This window comes from Etheostoma spectabile, chromosome 15 (genome assembly GCF_008692095.1).
Source record: "Etheostoma spectabile isolate EspeVRDwgs_2016 chromosome 15, UIUC_Espe_1.0, whole genome shotgun sequence".
NCBI lineage: Eukaryota > Metazoa > Chordata > Actinopteri > Perciformes > Percidae > Etheostoma > Etheostoma spectabile.
The window spans coordinates 13,417,654-13,423,708 of NC_045747.1; positions in this window are offsets into that span (position 1 = coordinate 13,417,654).

Here is a 6,055-nt window from a genome sequence, read left to right on the forward strand (position 1 = left end):
TCTGGTAGAGCAGGGGCTGGCCAACCAGATTCCAGGCAGGACTCATGCTGTCCCTCTTGCTTCGCCACTGATCTGACACTGTTCTTTGGTATGGTATGGTACAAATTAATTTAGCTGTAACATGGGGTGATATATAGAACGTCCTCTTGTGGGATTTAAAATTAAAATTTAAACTCTTACTGATTCAGAAATGGGTGAGCACAAGTCACAGCAGCAATAAAACTCGAAAGATGAGGCTGTTGGGTCATTGCATGGGTGACAGACGTGGTTTCTCCCTGGGGTGAAAACTGTAGGTGGGCAGATCTCTCCTCAGGTATGACTCAAACTCAGACAGACGCAAGTTATGCAGGACTCTTCTGTTTTGTAAACAGAACATGATTGACATTTTGGTTGTCTGGATCCTTTATCACTGGAAGATAATCAGCAACAGCCTTCAGTCATATTTCACCACAGCTCACTGACAGTTTGATGGTGAGCCAGCGATGGATGTCTGCAGTTGGATGTTGGTGTTCTTTTAATCTCTCAACTGTTGCCACACCATACATATGCAAAACAGCATTGCTAAAATCATTCCAACAAGAGTTCAGCAACAGACCTGTGGAGACGTTACGCCTGAGTTATACTTCCAATCACGATACTGACTTCTTGTTTACAGTAAAGACACATATCTGATAGTGATATTAAAACGATGCAGTTTACAGGGAAACAACGACTGACATCCCTTACAAACATAGTGATACCATCAAACATTTTACTTTATGTTGGGAGTTAGATCAGAAGATACCACTGTCATATTTGTCTGTTTAAATATGAAGCTACAGCTAGCAGGTGGTCAGCTTAGCTCCACACTGGAAACAGCTAGCCTGGCTCTGTCCAAAAGTAAGAAAATCTGCCAGTGAGCACATCTAAAGCTCACTTATTTACATGTATATTGTGTAGTTTAAAAACTACAATTTTCGGTTATACAGTGCTTTACGTGCCAGACAATTTCAGCAATGGAGTCTGCTGGTTGCTGCTGGACCAGACCAAGAAATTAAACAACTTTTCAATTCTAGCAACTGATTCACTCTACTACCTGTCATACTAATGCTGTCACTGCAAAGCCATTTAGTGTCTAAAGGGGTTCCTTCTCTTTGTCACAGCTCTGTCCTGCCTCCAAACTGTCTCCCTATGTGAGACTGAAAGCTTGGCCTCATCTCGGGGTGTAAATTGAAATGCTAACTGTGTACACTTAAAAAGCTCAGTCTGACTGTATATATTATCCTGCAGCTGCTGGTATGGCAACAGACATAATTGCAATAGTGAACAGTAAGGAAAGATAAACAGTGGAAAGTACAGTAATCACATGTAACAACTACCATTCATTTAAAGTTGCTTGCACGGTACGTGCTTGGTACGTTACAATTACTGATGCAGACGGATTACAAATGAGCTTGAGGAAATGGGTTAAGGTTCATAAATGAATTTTTGAATATTTTAAATATCATACTACCTGTTTTATTTCCTCTCATTGCAATAGAACACATGCAAGAAACTGTGTAATACTGTGATAGTGTGTATGTCTCTTCAGTTATGATTTAAACAATGTTACATACAAGTGACAGGTTTGAGAGTCTGACTCTTAAAAGATTAGAGACAGATTAAACCAACACAAATGATTTCCTATGTATGTGAAAGCCTTTCCCTTTTGTCGGAAAATATCAAAGTGCTGCAGATCAGATTACTGTTTGAACGGTCATAGTTTGCCAGTTTAATAATACAAGAGTTTTAAACTTAAGCCACATGCACTCTTTTCCCATGAATGCCGTGCCAGAAGAGGGATCTCTCTCTTCTTAGAAAGCTCAGCTGATCAAGCATTTGCCACTGAATTAAAGGTTAGAGCCACCACTCAGACTGCTTTGATTGTTTAATGTTTTATACAATGTATGATTTGAAACTTCTGCACAGATTTATTGGAAACGCTTTATGAGTCAACAGAGAGAATTCAGAGGTTGCAGATGACTGATGTCTGTTTGAACATGAGATTTAGACACATAAAAGACTGCACTTTTTCCCACTATGCATCTCTGGAAGGCAAAGCTGTGATTAGGGTTTGTGGTGGGGATGTTTGTTCTGAGTAATTTGTCTCCCATGCAAGGCTTTGGTAATGGAGCCTGTGCTCTGTCTGTCAGAGTTCAACATGTGCAAATGCTGGATGATTAAAAAATAAATAAATAAAACAATTTAAAAAGACAGCTTTGTTTGGTCCAACAATGGTAGCAGGAGTTTTTGTAAAAATAGGCTAACGATTGTGTCATAACCACGCGACTTGCTGTTGCATAGTCAACAAATCACCGTATTGTCAGTAGAAGCTGACAGTTTTGACTTACATTAGCTGTTTAGGTTTAATTACTAATGCTAACTAGCATTTTAGTTTGCAATAATTAGCCTGAGCTGAGCTGAGCTGAGATGTTATCTCCTAACATATAGCCTACCTACGCTCTCCGTCTCTGCAAGATTGGTAATGACTGAGATTTCTCTTGGCACAGCTAGAAGACTTCCAACTTTCAGACAGGTTGCTCACGTCACATCTACATCGTCAAGCTCAGTTGGAGGCTGCACAGTAACGCTCAGTCATCACCGGAAAAGTGCTTCAATCATCCTTTACTGGTCTCCGTCCAGAGCAACGAGATCTGTTCTTTAACTGTCTATGGATGTGAGTTGAGTGCAGATTTGAGTTGCGCATGCGTCACTTTTGCAACAAGTAGCCTACAAGGCAAGGCAAGGCAAGGCAAGGCAGCTTTATTTGTATAGCACATAGCAACGGGCAATTCAAAGTGCTTTACACAAAATCATTAAAACAGATAAAAACACAGTACAAACAGTTAAAAGTCATAAGCATTAAAAATCAATAAGACACATGAATAGACAGTTAAAAACAAATAGAAACATTAGGACACATAAAACACAAGAATAAAAGTTACAGTGCAGCATAAGAAGAAATGAGCATTAATTTAAAGAAAGGCAGCATCAAAAAGAGGTCTTCAGCCTTGATTTAAAAGAACTGAGAGTAGCAGCGGATCTGCAGGTTCTGGGAGTTTATTCAGATATGAGGAGCATAGAAACGAAAGCTGCTTCACCCTGTTTAGTTCTGACTCTGGGGACAGAAAATAGACCTGTCCCAGATGACCTGAGAGGTCTGGGGGGGTCATAGTGTAGTAGCAGATCGAAATGTATTTTGGACCTAAACCGTTTAGTGATTTATAAACTAGCAAGAGTACTTTGAAATCAATTCTTTGAGACACAGGAAGCCAGTGTAAAGACTCAGAACTGGAGTGATGTGATCCAGTCTCTTGGTCTTAGTGAGGACTCGAGCAGCAGCGTTCTGAATCAGCTGCAGCTGTCGATTGATTTTTTAGGGAGACCTGTAAAGACCCCGTTACAGTAGTCAAGTCTACTGAAGATGAAAGCATGGACCAGTTTTTCCAAGTCCTGTTGACACATAAGTCCTTAACCCTTGATATGTTCTTTAGGTGTAGTAGGCTGACTTTGTAATTGTCTTAAGTGGGCTGTTAAAGTTCAGGTCTGAGTCCATGACTACACCAGATTTCTGGCTTTGTCTGTTGTTTTAACATTGTTGTTTGAAGCTGAGCGCAGACTTTTAATCGTTCCTCTTTTTTTCCAAAAACAACACCTCAGTTTTTCCTTCATTAATTTCAGAAAATTCTGGCACATCCAGTCGTATTTGTTTGATGCAGTTAGTCAGTTTTGTATTTGACTATAGTCCCCTGGCGATAAGTGTTTGTAAATTTGTGTGTCATCCGCATAACTATGGTAACTTATTTTGTTTTTCTCATATCTGAGCCAGTGGAAGCATGTTGATGTTAAACAGAAGAGGACGAATGGAGCCTGCGGAACTCGCACGTCATATTTGTACGCTCAGATGCATAATTACCTATTGACACACAAGTAATCCCTATTCTTTAGGTAGGATTCAAACCAGTTTAGTACTAAGCCAGAAAGTCCTACCCAGTTTTCCAATCGGTCTAGTAATATGTCATGGTCGACCGTGTCAAATGCAGCACTGAGATCAAGTAATACTAAGATTGAAATTTTGCACTATCTGTGTAAGGTGGATGTCATTAAAGACTTTGACAAGAGCGGTTTCAGTGCTGTGGTGTGGTCGGAAACCCGACTGAAGGTATCAAAACTGTGCTTAGTGACAAGAAATGGTTGAGTTGTTGAAAGACTACTTTTTCAATGATTTTACTTAAAAACGGAAGGTTTGATATGGCCTATAGTTGCTCATAGTGACTTGTCTAGGTTGTTCTTTTTTAAAAGTGGCTTGATACTGCAGTTTTCAGGGCCTGTGGAAAGATACCTGAAAGAAGAGATGTGCACAATCTGTAGAAGATCAGAAGTCAAACAATTGTAAACATTTTTGAAAAGTCCCGTGGTTAGAATATCAAGGCAACAGGTCGAGGTTTTCAGATGTTGAATAATGTCCTCCAGGTTTTGATGGTTGATGTGTGAAATTCTGTCATATTGGAACTAGTTTTGCTTGAACACTGTGACAACACATGTCCTGGACTTGATATGGAGGCACTGACTGTTTGTCTAATCTTCTGAATTTTGTCTTTGAGAAGGAGGCAAGTGCATTGCAGGCCTTGGTAGATAAATTCAGATGCACTGGTACTGGAGGATTGTTAACCTATCAACAGTAGCAAACAAAGCACGTGAATTATTATTGTTTCTAGAGATAAATACAGAGAAGAAGGACCTTCTTGCATTCCTCAGTCCAAATATAAATGCGAAGTCTCTCTTTATAGTGTGTTATAATGGACCAGGAGATTTGTTTTTCGCCAATTCGTCAGCTTTCCTACACTCTCTTTTTTCTGTTCTCACCAGTAGGACATTTCTCCATGGAGATCTTTCTTACCAGAACAACTTTGACCTTAGTGGGAGCAATGGCATCAATAACATTTGTAATTTACAGTTGAAATTGTCTACAAGTCACTGACTGATAGCCCAGAGAGGGCGGGTGTGGAGGAGAAAGCTGATAAATGTTTCACTGGTGTTTTCAGTGATATACCGTTTTCTGATTATCTTTGTTTGGACACTTTGGGCACAGAGATAGTGCCGTTAAAGAAACACGGAATGATCAGAGAGAGCAAGTCAGTCACCACAACCCTGGAAATGTTCCGACCCTTTGAGACAATCAGTCCAGAGTGTGTCCCTTATTGTGAGTGGGCTTCGTCACATGCTGAGTCAGTCCATAGTTCTCAAAAACACAACACAGCTCTTTGGTCCCCCTGTTGGGGGTTGTCAACATGATGTTAAATCACCCGCAATGATTACACAATCAAAGTTAATACAGATTATAGACAGCAGTTCAGTGAAGTCATCAATGAAGGTTGCACAATTTAGTGGGCCTGTAGATATTTAGAAACATCGCTTGAGGGGAAGATCTTAAGAGAGGCCACAATTCAAAAGAAGCAAACTTTCCATAACATATTTGCGTACAGTGGAATGAGTCATTAAGCAAAATGGCGACTCCACCTCTTTCTTATTCACTCTATTCTCACTATAAAACTGAAGTTAGGGGAGCTGACTCGATGAGAACAGCAGCGTGTTGTTATGGTCTAACCAGGTTTCAGTAAAAACATAAATCTAGATTGTGTTTGATAATAAAATCATTGATTAAAAAGGATTTTCCTGCCATATACAAGATGTCAATACAGTAAAAATGGACCCACTTACACTGCTGGCTACAAGTTAGCAACCAAACACAACAAAGGCTGTCACTTGAAGGGCGTTCTGAGCTAACGTCAGCAATCAAACAATCGTAGACAGCTAAATTGTTTTTGAAATGAGTTCCATCTTATTGTTTGTAATGAGAAAAGTTTATTATATCATGGATTTCACAGATTTCAGTATGACACGTTATGTTGCATACTGTTCTGCACTCAACTCACATCGGGCAGTGACACGGAGTACTGAAGAAAATTAAGATTGAGCTGACGTATATAGGGGGATGGAGCCGGGCTAACCTATCACAACTGAAAAAAGTAATTTA